Below are 16,368 nucleotides of genomic sequence, written 5' to 3' on the forward strand. Positions count from 1 at the left end.
GTGCTTCATTGATGGACGTCCCTGTTACATTAATAGCTGGGCTTTGCAGAAAGCTGTTATTACCAGGAGAATCTGGTGTGGGTTTCAGTTTTTCTTCTTGCATTGAAAATCCATTATTAATGTCTTTCTGAGGGAAAAGAAAATAAAGGTTTCAATTCAGGCATTTTGCTTTGCTTTCTCAGGCTTCTTCTCAACTGTCTTTACAGTGGTGCTTTTAAAATCAATATTACAATTGTTCTTTATATTTTACTGAGTGGTTGAGGATTTCTGCATCTTGTTGTTGATTTCTGATTGTACTGCAGGACATGTAGGTGCACACAGGTTGTTCTGTGATGGATAACTTCATATGTGTCTTCCTAATCATCACTGAGTTGCCTTTTGCATGTTCCCTGTTGCTGGATGCGGCTGCTGAGCTTGGAAGGCACCAGGAGAGCTCTGAGTGCATTCCTGAGACACCAAACTTGTGACTTCTCATTTAATTCAGTTTGGTTTTCAATCAGACACAGGGGTTGCATGAGGCTTGTGGGGTCTCCTCTTTTGTGTAGTCTTTGCAGAGTTCTTCTGCCCTTGCTTTTCAGGCAGCTTCATGTTGTGTGTTGTAGGAGCAAAACAAGTCATTGTCCTGGCTTTGTGTGGGGTGGTCATAAAGCACCTTTAGCTTCCAGCACTGACCTTGGCCCTTGGGGCAGCTCTGCAGGCTGATCTCAGCATTTCAGAGGTGCAGAGTCATTGGATCCCAGAATGGTTTGGGTTGGAAGGGAACCTTGAAGCTCATCCAATTCCAATCCCCTGCCATGGCAGGGTGTGGTGGTTTGACCAGGAAGAAGTGGGAATTCTGGGATGTTGTGGTCAAACCAATGGGTGCTTGGATTTTGATATTGGCACCTGGGGTAGCCAGTGGGTTTTAGGACACACCTCCGAGAACACCCAGGGGTTAAAAGCAGAGCTTCGGCCCCGGGAGGCTCTCTTGGGACTTCGAGGGACGCAGGTCGGAGCTCTCCCCTGTCCAGCCGCTGCTGCTGGGCGGGGGCGGGGCAGCCATGCGGTAGGCCTGGGCCTGGACAGAGATGGGAGTGAGGAGGCCTTGGAGGATGGAAGGGTGGAGAGCAACAAGAGACATCGGGCAGCCATTCCCCCCCCCCCCCCCCCCCCTTGGAGACAGACAGAGAGAGAGAGAGAGTGCAGCCTGTGTTACCTTGAAATTCAGTAAATATGTGCTGGCAGCAGGCAGCCCAGCTGAGGAGATGGGGGGGGGTGCAGCCAGGAGTCCAGCCGCCTGGAGGAGTTTTTTAACCCTTTTTGGACAATGAAAACCTTACAGAACATTAACCCTTCCTAGACGAGTGATAAGAGTGGAGGAGGATGAAGGAAATGAACGAGTGATGGAGGTCTGGACCAGAGAGAGAGAGTGAGAGATGTTGAAAGAATGGAGAAGATGGAGTGGCATTTTATGCTGGACTCTTTTGTGTAGTCATGGACAGAGCTATGTTTCCGTGAGATACAGAGACTGAGTCCAGCGGGAGAAATGTCCCAGAGACAAAGAAGAGTTAGTGTGGGTACCCCTCAGCCCCAGGGGGTATATAAAATATGGGGGGGACAGATGTCCCAGAGGTGAGAAGGTGAGATACTGTGCTTTTCTGGAACTGGACAAAGCATCCTTAAAAAAAGACAACCCTGGAAGCAGCCCTGATCCCTGTTCGGTGGTGAGAGCACCAGAACAAGGACGGAAAAGGCCACCATGACACATGGAAGGACTCCCTCTCCTCTTGAGGAACTGAAAGTTTGAGCAATCTAAAGGGTGGTGTTGGACCTAGAATTGGTGATTTTGGAGGATGTATTGTATTGGGAATTTAGGGGGGAGGAGGGGGAGAGTGTTTTTTTTGTGAGGTTTTCATTCTCCTCGTGTTTTTTTTTCCCTCTTTTGTGTGTAGTTTTGTAGTTTAGTAATTGTTTGTGTGTAGCTTGGTTAATAAACTTTTCTGTATGTTGAAGTTTGGAGCCTGCTTTGCTTATTCCTGGTCACATCTCACAGCAGACACCGGGGAGAAGGTGTACTCATGGGGGCTCTGGCTTTGCCAGGCCCAAACCATAACACAGGGACACCTCCCACTGTCCCAGGCTGCTCCAGCCCCAGTGTCCAGCCTGGCCCTGGGCACTGCCAGGGATCCAGGGGCAGCCCCAGTTGCTCTGGGCACCCTGTGCCAGGGCCTGCCCACCCTCCCAGGGAACAATTCCTGATTCCCAATATCCCATCCATCCCTGCCCTCTGGCAGTGGAAGCCATTCCCTGTGTCCTGGCACTCCAGGCCCCTGTAAAGGTTCAAGTCTCAATGAAGCAATGCAGAAGCCCAGTGTGCATTGGTAACTGCTGTAAAGCTGGATTTGCAGACTGAGGCTCTTGGAGCACATCAGCACTGATGGCACAATCTGTGTGAGAGCTTGTTGGCACCAGAGGAACCTGTGAGGAGTGACAGGACTGTGGCCAGCACGGGTGCTCCAAAATGCTTCCGTGGCTCCAGGTGGGTGTACAGGGGAAGAGCTCTGTGTGTGTGTGGGCACAGTCCTTCCCAGCTCTGCATGCCCTGGCACAGGCTCCACATCTGCCAGGGGCTGTGGCTGTGCCAACAGGCACTCTGCAGAGGGTTGGCTGTGCACAAACCTCTGCTGGCTGGAGTGGGCTGTTTGCTCCTCAGGCTTATCCTGGACAGGCTCCTGCACCTTCACACATGGAGGCTACACCTGGCTTCTGAGGAACTGGTTGTTGCAGTTTGTCTGTCCGTGCTGGGGACCAGGACAAACACCGGCACAGGAGCTGGTCCTGTGTCCCCGGGATAGCAGGGCTCGGTGGTGGCAGCGCTGGCAGGAGACACGGCAGAGCTTGGGAGGGGACGGGGCTGGCACCCATAACAATGGGCAGGCTCTGACACTGCTGCTGGAACTCACTTAGCAATTCTGTTGATGTTCTGGAAACGAAAATATAATTCAGGCCACCTTCTCCTCCAAGCTGACCCTGAGAATCTGGGAGAAGAGCTACTGAATAATTAGGGGCTTTTTTTTTCTCCCCCCTTTTTGCTGGAGTTACTGCTCAGTGTTGAACTGTCCTCTACAGTGTCATCACTTCCCTTGAACTTACTGCTCCGAGTGTACTTAGCATTAATATAATTACGTAAATTGCAGTCCCATTAATCACTGGGGACTGCAGCACATCCTTGATGTGCTGTTTCATGGCTGGCTTGGCTGGTGGGAACCCCTGGCTAGGGATGGGGGCTGTGGCTGGAGCACTCCCCCTCTGCTCCTGAGCCTGGTTTAGCTGAGCTTTGTGTGTCTCACCCTGCAGGATCTGGAGTGTTTGCCAGCACTGCCATGATTGCAGCCTTGCTGCTGCAGAGGAGAAAAGGGAAAGGTGGGTTTGTCCCAAGGGAGTTTGGCTGGACCACATCCCTGCTGCTGTCCCTGTGATTTGGGTCTGTGGGGTCCCAAAATGCAGAGCCCAGCCTCGTGGCTTGGCAGTGAACACCCAGAGCCCATGCTCTGTGCAGGGTCTGCTGCAGGGCTGTTCGATGATGCTGTGCTTCTGTCTCTGTGGCAGAGCTCTCAGCCTTCCTGGCAATGTAAATTCTCCTGGCTGCATGCTAAAATTACACTGAGTTATTGATTTATCTTTGAGAGGATTTCCTTCCCGAGGGACATTTCTGGCTGCTGTAGTGATTTAGTTCTCCTGCAAGGGCAGAATCCGTGGCAGAGCAGAGCCACCCTCCTGCCCTCGAGCCTGCAGCTCAGGGTCACGCTCCCTCAGGCTTCCTCTGCAAGCTGATTCCTTTTCCAAGGCTGGGACAAGGTTACATGGCTGTTATTTCAGTGTAATAACTGCAAATAAAAGGGCATTTTCAACTTTCTACTGCAGAAGCTGCAAGTCTGGGACAAGCCTTTGTGCCATGGCACCAGCATTCTCCTGGGCATGTCTCCAACCCAGCTCCAAGGCTGGCACGTGGGACATGTGGAGCCATGCCAGCCTTAATATACTTGGACTCCTGGGAATGTTTTAGTTCCTCAGAGTGGGGTATGATGGGAGCAGGCGCTTGCAACACTTTTCTCCTGAAGCTTCAGGGTACAGCCTCTCTTTTCTTTGCTTTCTATTGACTCACCATGGAGCATCTCTGAAAACCAGGCCAGGTGAGTTCCTGCTGCTGGTCCTGAGGAAGCCAAGACAGTTCTTTTCTTCTATCCCCAGTTTTCTCCCCTTGGCCCTGAAAGCCCCCCCACCAACTATGGCTCAGCTGGTGAGCACCATCAGTAGAAGGACCTGACCCTTCAGGACATGGCCCAATGTTTCAGATACTCTGTGGTTGGAAAATGCCCAGCTCTGTGTCCTTGGGTGCCCATTTGAAGCATGTCCCTGTGGGTTCCTGTATCTAACCCCACTTTCTAGTGGATTTGGCACCAATCTCAGCTGCACACTGATAAAATGGGAGGCTGCTCGTGCATGTGGTGTTATAAAACAGCATCCACCAATTAGGCCCAGGGAGAACGTCAATTTATTTTCCTGTGAACCAAGTGTGGCACAGCTCCTTCCTTTCCCAGTGATCTATCTGTGAGATAAAACACATCTTTAGTGTCTATCTTAAATACTGCAGTGTTGGCAAGTTCTCTTGACAGAAATTAGGCTAATGTCCCTTACGGCTGCGTTAGCCGTAGAAACAAGGCTTTAAATTGAAGCTTCACAAAGCGCTATTCCAGCACCCTCTCCAAGGCATCTTCTTATTCCAGCTTTTATTATCCAAATTTGTTCTCACTCTGCCTTGGCAGCAGGGCTGGCAGGCAGCTCTGCCCATCCATCCTGCTGGTCTGGCAGCCAGGGGTGGGAGCAGCATCTCCGGGCTGGCCCGGGCAGTGGTGGCCAAGCCCTGCGGAGCCCTCGGCCCCGGGATGCTCCGGCTTGGGGGGCACCACTGCTGGGACGGGGCTGGGGCCTGGGTGAGGGGAGGCAGCTGACACCCATCGAGCACAGAGGGGATCCAAGGCAGTCAGCCGCACGCCCTGACAGAGGCACAGCGTGTCCTGAAACGCTTCCACTGCGAGCTGGAGCTGGGAGAAGGGAGTTTGTGTTGTGCATGTCTCATCCTTGCAATTTCAGCGCTGAGTTACAGACTCAGAAGCTGAGGACAGGAACAGGGAGTGCTGAGGCCTGGTCATGAATCCCCTTCTTGAGCTTCCCAGCCCTCCCCTGGAAAATAGTTTCCTTTTTAGCTCCTTTACCCTCCTCAAGTTGAGACCTTTTAGCCTTTAACTCCTTGTTTCCAACAACAGATTAATCATGGCTGTTTTAAACCTCCTGATTCTCACACTGGTGTTGGTCCTGATGGATTATCCCTCCCTATTGTGTCCTTTCTGTGCCTCCACATTGCCAGGTTTTTTGGTGGCCCTCTCCTGAGTCACTGAGAGAGGAGGAGAGGCTCTCTGAGAGTGACACATGTGGGAGACACAATGGTTGATGATGTTCTGGAGGTGCTAACCTCCATCATAGTAAAGAAGCCTCTCTCAAAAGGTATTAAATGCCTAAAATCCCACAAAATTAATATCATCCTCAGTTCCTTTTGTCAGGTTCTCAATTCTCCTGGTCAGCTGCCTTGTTCTTCTCTGCCTACATCCTGCATTGATCTTCTCTGAACGTAGCCAAGCCTTCAGCATCCCAGATGGGCTTTCTGGAGTAACAAATAGACCTGAGGAATGACAATTATTGAATGGATTGTAGCATTAGCTTGGGGATAAATATTGTAGGGAGTTGGAAAGGGATTAAAACTGGCATTTGTAAGTAAGCTTCTCATGGATGTTGACTTGGGGACATGGTGAGACAAAGGTCACTGCAGTGTCTCTGCAGCCTGGTGTGCCATTTGAGAGATGAGATATCAGTGTGGCTGGATACGTTTGGTCTCTCTGTTTCTTCTGCTCGGACCTTTGTGGGATTAAACTCTCTAAACTGCTGCAGTTCACAGACTTCAAGCCCAGTATCAGAAGAAAAAATAAATCAAGTGCCTTGTATTAAATCCTGAGCACATGGCTCCTGCTGCACCCAGGGCTGTGGTAACTCACTGCAGTGCCTGCCTTGAAACTGGGGAGAAGGCTTTGCTGGCAAAGTGAAAACAGGTTGTGCCCACTCTACAAAAGGACACCCCTTTTTCTTTCTGCCCTGTGGTTATTTTTTCCTGGTGTGTTTGCTGCTGTTGCACTGAAGGCAGAGCAGCCCTCCCAGGAGGGAGGTGGAGAATGGAGCACTTGTTGGAGGAGCTCTTTGCCACAGGAAGCATTTCCCTCCTGCAGCAGCAGCAGCAGCAGCAGCAGCAGGTACATCAGCAGATGCTGCAGCAGTGCCCCCATCAGAGGCCCTGTATTTCCCCCTGGAGCCCTCCTGTCACCCCTCCTTCCCTGAGATCCCTCCTCCCCAGGCTCCTCGCTGGCTTCCACCTTCAATTCCATCACTTCCAGACTTCCCAGGGGACCCAGGCACCTCATGGGAGGGCCACGCTGTGCCCTGTGTGTGACGGACACCCCTCCTGTCCTTGTGGCTCCCCTGCACGGGAGGGATGAGGTTTGGTGTGTGTTCAGCAGGCTCAGCTCTGGGCATGAGGCTGGGCCCCCTGGTGTGCCACCACCATCATCATCGTCACCTTGGCTGCCATGGAGGGTGGGTGGCAGTCACAGGGACCTGCTCTGGCACTGCCAGGCCCTGCCTGTCCCCACGTCCCTGCCTGTCCCAGGGGCTCGCCTGCCCCTCCTTCCCCCTTGCTGCAGGAGCTGCAGGAGAAGCCAAGTGGATTGGGCAGGCGGTGTGAGGAGAGAGCCCAGCCCAGCCTCCCCCACAGGGTGCCTCTGTTTGAATAGCAGCGTTCAGAGCACTCAGCACCCACTGATCAGCTGGGAGAACATAAATCCCAGTGCCACAGGAGAGCCCTGGCTCAGGGAAAAGGGCCAGTTGTGAGCGCCGTCCAGCCCAGTGTCCAAATGGAATGGTGCTTTCACATCTCTTATCAAGGGTTACTTAGTGGAGAGCCCCTTCCTTGTGAGGCTTTGTTCTCTGCTAGCTGTGGATTGAATCACGGGAGGAGGGATTGGTTCTGGCATCATTTTAAAAATATTTTCATTCTATTTGCTGAGGGGAACAAATTACAGAGAAGACCTCTCAGCACTGTGACAAAAGAGTGGCTCTAAAACCCTTTTCAGCCTAACAAGTGTTTGAGCTGAAGGCCTGATGGATGGTGCTTAAAGATGTGGTTACTGCAGCAAGGTTGGCATTACAAATCCCTGGGTGCAAGAAAGTTCTCCCAAGGTTACTGTGGGGGTGTGACTCCCTGTAATCCTGGTGTGAGGAGCCCTTAACACCCTGAGTCCACCAGTGAGCTCTGTGGCATCAGGCACGGGAGAGCAGCAGCACAGCAAGCACCAGTGGGTCACTTGTCTCTTGCTAAATGAGAAACTGCAACGGGATCAGCCCTTTTGGGGTGGCATCACTGTGGCAGGAGGGCTGGAACTGGATGATCTTTAAGGTCCCTTCCAACCAAACCGTTCCACAATTCTTTCCCTGCCCCTGTTCAAGTGGGGTTCAAGCAGAAAGCAGTGCTGCTGCTTTGGGACCTGTGAGGAGCCTGGGCAGGAGCACACCTGCTGTTGGGATGTACCAGAACAGGGTGGCTTTGGGGCTTTCTCAGGAATGCCTTTGCTGCCAGCAGCTGTGCTGGATGTTGGACAGGGGACAGATTCACCCTTGGCAAGCTTGAAAGCATTTCAGATGGCTTGTGTCCCTGCTCCAGTGCAGCACAGAACAAAATCAAATGTTGGAGAAGATGTCATACTTAGACATCACCATTCTGACAGGTTGATTTCCAGGATGTTTATTAACATAGCTTGGAATGTCACAGAAAGGTTTGTCAGATAAACTAGCCAGCTGAAGTTCTTACATGAGACTTCCTTGGTTTTGTTGAGGTGCTTTGAACTCTTCATTTAGTCTCTCAACAATTCATCCCATTCAGGCCTTTCTGGAAGAGCCTCTGCAAGGTCTGTGGCTGGGGGATCAGGCCCTGCCTGCTCCCTGTGTGTCTGGGTGTGGAATCCTTTGGATCCCTCAGGGCAATCCCCAGGGCCTTGCCCTAAATTATGCTACAGAGTCTCCACCTAGGCTGCAAGAGAAAACTTCCCCATGGAGCCTTGCACAACACTATGAACCACCCCAATTCCTTTCCCCATATGTCCCAAACTCTGGTAGTTTCTCCTTTCCCTGTTCCCTCATTGGCTGTGGTATCCCTGGTGGCTGGCTCTGTGTCTCCCCTGTAGGGCAGTGCCCTTTGCCCTGCCCTTTGTGCCACCCCAGTGCCTTTGGGCCATTGGCCACTGACCCCTAATTAACCCTGTGCACACCACATGGCCAGCTCTTTTGTCTCTGATTCCCCTTTGGCGTGCTGGAATAAACCTTTGCTGGAATTTTTCATACAAAAGGCCCTTCTGCCTCTCGTGGCTGAACTGGCCATGGTGAGTGTGGTGTGTGGACTTGGCTGCTCTCCCTGAATGTTCACCCAAGCAGCTTTTCCAAGGAGATGCTTATTGGGAAATAGGCAACAGCACCCACCATCTAAACCCCTGTGTTGCTCCGTCTGGGTGCCCTGGGAGGCAGGAGGAAGCAGCAGTGCCAATTGTTTGCTCATGCTGTAAGGACAGAACTCCTCTCTGAGGGTTTCCTCTGCAACCCCAGGAAGAGAAGGACATCTCTGTCCTTGTCAGCCCTCTGGGCAATGATCAGACAGAACAGTGCTGAAACCAGGCTGGCAGCACCAGGGCTGGTCACTCGCAGGCAGAGGCAGCCCAGCTCCTCCAGCCCGAGCTGGGCAGCGCCTGGGAGAGGTGGCACCATGGCACTGGGCATGGTGCATCACCCCAGGGGTTCCTCCTGCATCCCATCCCCTGCAGAGCCCCTGCTGTCCCTGGTTACCTGAGCAATGGAGAGGCAGTGCCCAGGCTGGTGCTGCTCTGAGGAGATGCTGCACTCAGCAGGCAGCTCTGGCTCCCCGGCAGTACCGTGGGAGGAGGAGCTGCCCAGGGAGTGCATTTGTAAAGCATTTCTTCCCCAGGAAGAGGAGTTTGTCACAGGAGTTTGTACTTGGCATGTGCACACAGGTGTCTGAGCTTCCTCCCTGCCTGAGGTGGGGAATGCTGGGGGTGTGGGGGCAGCTGCTGGGGGAGCTTCCAGGCCTGGTGCTGTGAAACCTCCCCACCAGCTATCAGGAGGAGGTGACACAGAGCATATTAATGACATTTTCCAGTGGCACTTAATTGGGAGGAGCAGTAAAAGCCAGACAGTGAACTAATGCAAAAGGCTGAGTGAAGAAGGGACAGAAAGAAATGAGATTCAAGTTCTGGGCCTCTTCTTCCCATCAGTAATCCATCTCATTCTTACCTGTGTCTGTTACATGTCTTCCTTTTGCATGTGTAAAAATGTTCTGTTTTGAAGTAACAAACAATCTGGAGAGTGGTAGACTTGCCTTTGTAGGAAAGAAGGGAAAGAAAAACGGAGGCAGGCTTTGCTGCTTCCTTGCTCAGCAGCTCTAACCAGAGTCTGGGGTCAGGGTGTGAGCTGAGCCCCCAGACTGGGTCTGGCTCCTCTGTTTTCCTCTGAGCATGCTGGTGTGGGACATCCCATCCACCCAGGCACAGCTGGAGTCAGGCACAGTGTCCCCATGTGCCACCAGCACGGGATGCCCCAGCCTCTGCCGGGTCCCCAGCCCTGGCACTGGTGGCTCCTGGAGCTGGGGACGCAGCTCTGGGGAGCTCTGCTGCTCACTGGGATTTGTCTCCTGGTGGTTTTTAATCATTATTTTATTAAGGGAGAAGGTGTGGTGCCATCAGATAACTTATTAGGGATGCTCTGGCAGTGTGATTATTTCAGTACTGCGGCACTGCCAGTGTGTTTTGCTGGAACATTCACATATTGATTCCAGATTCCTTTTTTGCCTGTACTAGAAAGAAAGTCCCTTTTCCCTCACTCCCTGCGTGGAGAGAAACAAAGAGTAAAGGAAGGTAGATGTTATCTGAGGCTTGCTCACACACCGAGGTAATTTTTGAGAGTTGCAGAGCCACTTACTGACTCATAACTGGGGTTTGTTTTCAAACCCTTGATAGATTTTTGAATTCTCTTACAATGGCAAACACGGATGCTCACTTGGGGACAAGCCAGGAATCTGCCTCAGTGAGCTGGATCACCTTTGTTCTGCTTGCTCCAGCCTTCCCAGGGGACATTCCTGTGCCAAGGGGGACAGGGTGGTGCTGCAGGGGGAGAGTCTCCTGTCCCTCTTGGGCTCCTCTTGATGGGCAGTCAGTGGCTGTCAGCTTTGTCCAAGGGGTGGGGATGGGATGGGATGGGATGGGATGGGATGGGATGGGATGGGATGGGATGGGATGGGATGGGATGGGATGGGATGGGATGGGATGGGATGGGATGGGATGGGATGGGATGGGATGGGATGGGATGGGATGGGATGGGATGGGGAAGCCACTCTCAGGAGTGCAGTGAGTTACTGCACAACCTTGGTGAGAGGTTTGCAGGTCAGTGTGTGATGTACAACTTGCCAGCCTGTAGCTGTGCAGTGAGCTGGTGCTCAGCCCTGTCCCCATGCTGGAACACAAATCCACCTGTGGAATGTGGAATGATGTGCTGGAAAGGAGCCCAGGATGAGACCTTTCTCCTTTAGTGAGGAAACACAACTGATCATTTGGTTGCTCTAGAAGAAGAGAGATGGGGTTCTTTGGTTATCACTGTGTGCTGCATATTCCACCAGCAGCCCTCTGCTTTTACTAATGCGGTGCACAACGTGCCTGATCCTCCCTCAGTTGTGAGCCTGGTGGAAGCATGTCCTGTTTTCCATTTGTTTATTAATTTATCATCTTGTTTTTAGCCTCTGCAAAGCTTGATATTGGTATAGAGCCTGGGAAAGGTGCACAGAGCAGAGTAACAGATAGTTGTGATTTGGTTACAAGGCAATAATTTAAGTGGACAGGTTTAGCTGATAACATAAAGAGAGAAATCGCTTTGGTTTATAAATGTCAGCAGAGCCCCTGTGAGGGAGCTGCTGCCTGGTGCTGCTGCTCCAGCCAATATATTATAAGGAGATATAAACAGATGTCTGAAAAAATCTGGCTGACCGAGATTAAAAGAATGGGGCTATAAATTAAAGTCTTCCTCGGCGTCTCTTTAAGCATCTTTATGGACAGAGTGCATCCAAATGGAGGAGTGCCAGTGCTCAGAGGGACCTGCAGGTGCTTTGGGCTGCAGAGGCAGCACCCAGGGGTGGGGACAGCTCGTGGGGACAACAGTGTCAGTCAGAGCTGGCATGGGAGACCAAAGCCTGTCCTGGTGCTTCTGCAGCTGATAAAGGGATTAAATCAGGAGCAGGAATAACACCATCCCTGCAGTGTCGCCACAGGATCAGTGTCTCCTGTTTGGAAAATAAACGCTGTCGCTCTGCTTTGACATTTTTTTCCAAAAAAGACCTTGTCATTTGTGCAGTGACAAGGGTTTTATCCTTTGGGAGTACTTTTCCTGTTGGACACTGTCTTTTTGGCTGTGAGGCAGCTGAGTGACTGAGGAGCAGGTGGGAGGCACGTCCCCAGCAGCGGCACTGGGAGCTCTGCTCACACCCTGGGGCTTTCTCCTGATCCATCATCCCAGGGCAATGCAATAACACCTATTCCAACTGAGAGCAGGTTCAGATTGGATATTAGGGAGGAATTCTTCCCTGTGAGGGTGGGCAGGCCCTGGCACAGGGAGGCCAGAGCAGCTGTGGCTGCCCCTGGATCCCTGGCAGTGCCCAAGGCCAGGCTGGACACTGGGACAGTGGGAGGTGTCCCTGCCATGGCAGGGGATGGCACTGGATGAGCTTTAAGGTTCCTTTCCACCCAAGTCATTCTGTGAGTCTGTGATCTTATTTTTAATTGATTTTAATTTATTTTAGTTGTGGTTAAAAAAATCCCAAGAGTGGGATATTTTTTAATTGGTAAGGGTTCCAAACCAATTGTGGGAGCAGGAATTTGCTGCTTCCCTCTCCACAGCTGGAACCCTTCTGGCAGGTTTGTGGAGGGGATTTCACTGCTATTTCTGCTCACTGGGTAGTTGATTTAAAGCTGGAAAATTAACCAGAATGGAAACTCTTCTTTCCCTTTATGAGGAACAAGGGATGAGGTCTGGCAGCTGTAGGATTTGCAGCTCTCAGGGAAGAGGGACAATTCAGTAACACATCTATGCAGTGCCTACCTGTGGATACACATATTTTATTTGTCTGAGGTGTCAAGGAGAAAAAATGTTATGAAATGGCTTAAATGAAAACGTGGTTTTGTATTTTTTCAATTGAGTTTCATTTCTCAAATGCAACTTAATGCAAACAATAAGTAAGAAATTAATTTCTCTTGGGAAAAAGCTGTTAACAGAATGGTTCTGTTTCAGCAGCATGTGAAGCTGTGTAATTGCTTACACATGTATTGCTCCAGTGTGTGCTCCCAGTTGTTGAATAGTATCAAATTATAGGAATCAAAGAGAATCAACTATTTTTAAGGGAAATGTCTAGAAGCTACATACTGAAACATGATTAAAATTCAAGATTTCCAACTTACTTGTCTAAATCAGCAATTTTAATCACATTATTCAAGCCAACCTACCCTCAAACACACTTTTGACTTCAAAATACCCCAAACTAAATAAGACAGAAGACCTTCCTTGAACAGCTGTAACATTTTTATGTGTCAGTGTCAATCTTTTTATTGAAAACAGAGATGTTTTTCGTGGTTTATTTATTAAAGCAGCACATTTGTCCTGTTGTGCCATGAGCCTGGGTCGCTGTGCTGGGTGGGGAGGGGAAATCTCTGGAGCACCAAGAGCTGCTTAAACACATCAGGGCTGTGAGTTTTGCTCTGGGGTTCGGATGCTCCTGGTTAAATCCCATTTAGTGTGCAAAGGAGGAGCAGGAAGGGTTTGTGCCTTGGCTGATGCAGCCTCGGGGATTTGGCTGTGCTGGGGGTGCAGCTCATGAGCACCAGGCCTGGGTTTGGTTTTGTTTTCTGCTTGCTGATTAGACAGATGAGCAATGCCATGGTTGACTCTCACATTTAAAAGGCAAATGTTAACAGAAGTTTAATAGTTGTGTTTTACCCCATTGTGTTGTTGTCAGGGATGCCCTGGGTTTGGGACATTTGGGAGGGTCACTCGTTCCTGTGGCAGCACCTGAGCCCCACTCAAAGTGTCAGGAAGGGATTTCCACCCCTGGGCAGGGAAGGAGGAGTCGATGGACAGAACTTTGGGGGGCTAAAGGGTTAAAAGGTGAAACCTCCATGGTGTGGGTGAGCACATGGTGGGGAAAATCCTCTGCTCCCAGCACTGTCATATTGTCTCTATTCAGTCTTCTGTTTTATTTTTGATAGGGTTTTAATAAACCTTTTAAATTTTTTGGAAGTGAGTAGCATTTCTCACACTGAGAATAGAAGGCTGGGCCCCCCAGTCCCCCACCCTTCTGGAGCCTGCTCCTGTGCTTTCCCTTTGGGTGATTCCCTCGATGGGATTCCATCCACATTCCAATACTCCCTGTCAGGCTGCTGTGGCTGGATGCAGCTGGAGCTGTGCTGTGCTCCCTGTCAGGGGCCATTCCCGGCTGTGTGACAGCCCAGAGCTGCCACAGCCACTGCTGGGGCTGTGACCTGGCCTGCCCAGCGCTGGTGGCACGGTCAGGAACGCTTTGGGCTTTGGGGGGAGGCAGCCAGCCGGGCCCTGGCTGTGTCTGCGGAGGAGGGGATCGTCCTCCCGCCTCCCGTTCAGCCCGCGATGGCATTTCATCCTTCAGAGCCTGGCCTGGAAGGGACCTCACAGCTCACCTTGTTCCACCTCCCTGCCGTGGGCAGAGACGTCTCCCACTAGAGCAGGTCAGCATTGGCTGTGTTTTCCTTGCTGGCAGAGCCCTGTCCTGGTGTTGCCCGAGCCGGGGACAGGAGATGTGGTGTTGGCCTTTTCATGGAGATCCTACAAACTCCTTTCTGACCAGCACTCCACTGCCAGCAAGGGGCACACATTGGTGAGGGCACCAAATTCCTGCAGAGCCCAATTTCTCAGCGTGGGAGGATGCTCCCATAGATAGACAGAGATTAAAGGTCCTGTGTATCACAAATTTAAGGAGCAGGAGAAGGTTGGGATCTGTCCATGGAAAGCATTCCAAGTGTGGAGGAGGAACATGTAGCCTATCCTCCCCTAAAACGGGGAGATAATCACACCTCTCCTCTCACATATGCAACCAATGCAGCTTCCAGTGGACAGGACTGATGGGGAGAAAGAGAGTCTACCAGAAATACAAACCTTGTTTTAATAGGAAATCCTCCAAGATGGATTTTCCTGCATTTTCTAAAAGCATTTATACCTATTGGATGACTACAGGCTTTGAAATGTTTCTGTCTGAATTGTGACAAACATCCCAGTCTTACACAGGAGGGACCAGGTCCTTTGATCAGGGAAATGTCTCTTTGGTCTTCAACAGGGAGGGATCAATCCAGCTGTTCCCAAGACCAGAGTTTTTATCTGTGAGTACATGTAATTATTCTACAAAATAATTACCCTTGCCTTCACTTCCCTTTGGTAGGAGATGCTCCCTGTCTCCTGCAAGCTGTTACTCTATCCCAGGTATCATTTTAGGTAAAAGGAAGAGAGAAAGGAAAGGCTGAATAAGAAATCCTCCCCAGAAGGGGGAAGATGAGCAGCTTTGGTCTGTCTGTCCATCTGTGAGCAGCTCTGTGGCTGTTCACCTGCATCCTTGCTGTCCTGGGCAGGCAGAATTCCTGCATTAGGAGAAGAAGAAATGCCATCAAGAGGTAGCAACAAAATATTGCCTCCCCTTGACCCCAGTGCTGGGCTGGCCATTGAGATGTGTTTGTGGTGAAAACCACTCTGAATTTCATATCTTTTCTGCATTTAAAACTGAAGCTTAATGTATTCTGTGTATTTTTGTTGGCAGATAGTAGTGATCATAAATTCCTTTTAATACAGTATTTCTACACCAGCACAGCCTTGATGTGCAGCGTACCTGGCTGTACTCTGTGGGATGCTTTGATTTCCCTTTGGCAGCTGCATTTTATTCTGTCTGCCCCAATCAGACACAATTCCCCTTTCTCCATGTAGCCTCCAAATCCACTCCCGGTGTGGAGTTTTAGTGCTCTGCTAGGACCTGGGCTAGAAGGGAGGGAATCAGTGTCTGCTGGGCTCAGGGTTCCACCTCCACTGTGGATCAGAGCCAGCCTGGCAGCAGAGGGACACCTTGGGTGGCTCAGGGTGGCAATTCTGGGAGGGAAAAGCAGCACTTTAGGGGCGCTGCTGCATGGGAGGAGGTCAGTGGTAGATATCCCACTTCTCACTGTATGGGATGGGGAGGAGCTGCTCCCAAGGAGGAGCACATGTCTTCAGTTCCCAGTTCCTCCCCAAGCTGGAGCAGTGCAGTGCTCTGAAATAACGTGACCTTTGCTTGCAGGTCAGGCTGTTCCTGCAGAGTCACACGTGCGGCTGAACCTGCAGAGGAGAGAGAGAGAAGCCAAACTCCCGGACAGAGAATATGGGGAAGGTGACATGAGAGAAGAGAGAAGAAGAAAAAGGTACAGACATACAAGGCTTTGGGTTGGGTGGGCTGTGGGATTCATGCCTTTTATTAGAGGCCAGGTTCCCTGGTACACTCAATTCCTGCACCTTCCTGATACTTCATTGCTGGGTGAGGAGCTCAGCAGTGCTGAAAGCAGAGGCCTGTCCTTTGTGTTCCATTTGGGATGGCAGTGGAAGTGCCTTGAGTGCACTTTCAGAGCACTTCATGGCTTCTCAGGCCACGACATCAAAACAGTTTCCACACAGCCTGTGGAGTTCTGGCAAAGTCTTTGGGTTGTCCTTGATTTGCTGTATTTGGAGTGTGATGGTTCTCTCTGTGCTTTTTAGGCCGAGACACTTGTAGGAGTCTGTCTTTTGGAATTTATCTGCTGCAATCTAAAAACCTTTCTCCCGTACTGCGGTGATGACATCTTGTACTGCAACATGCAAAATGATTTGAGCTTCTGCTCAAACTAATGTTGCCTTAGCTAGGCTAACATCAGGGTGTAAGGATATTCTAATGGTTGATGCTTCGGCCGTTTGTGCAATGGTAGGTTTTGGGGACAGTGACATGAGAGATGAGACAAAGAGGAAAAAGAAACATGCAGGTCATTGGGTTAGATAGCCTGTGGAATTTATGCCATTTATTGGAGACCAGAATCTCTGGAGCACATAATTCCTGCCTCTTTCTGAGATTTCATTGCTGGGTGAGGAGCTCAGCAGTGCTGA

The 16,368-nt window shown here is 50.9% G+C and overlaps 1 long non-coding RNA gene across 1 annotated transcript in view; it reads left to right on the plus strand.

Annotated features, from left to right (window-relative positions):
- LOC134413858 (uncharacterized) overlaps positions 1–15,651 on the plus strand; it is a 28,967-nt gene extending 13,316 nt beyond the window's left edge. The window contains exon 3 of the long non-coding RNA XR_010026600.1: positions 15,536–15,651. This is a non-coding gene — a long non-coding RNA (uncharacterized LOC134413858). The remainder of the gene's footprint in view (positions 1–15,535) is intronic.
- Positions 15,652–16,368: the final 717 nt, after the last annotated feature.

Source organism: Melospiza melodia, unplaced genomic scaffold, assembly GCF_035770615.1.
Source record: "Melospiza melodia melodia isolate bMelMel2 unplaced genomic scaffold, bMelMel2.pri scaffold_54, whole genome shotgun sequence".
Classification (NCBI taxonomy): domain Eukaryota; kingdom Metazoa; phylum Chordata; class Aves; order Passeriformes; family Passerellidae; genus Melospiza; species Melospiza melodia.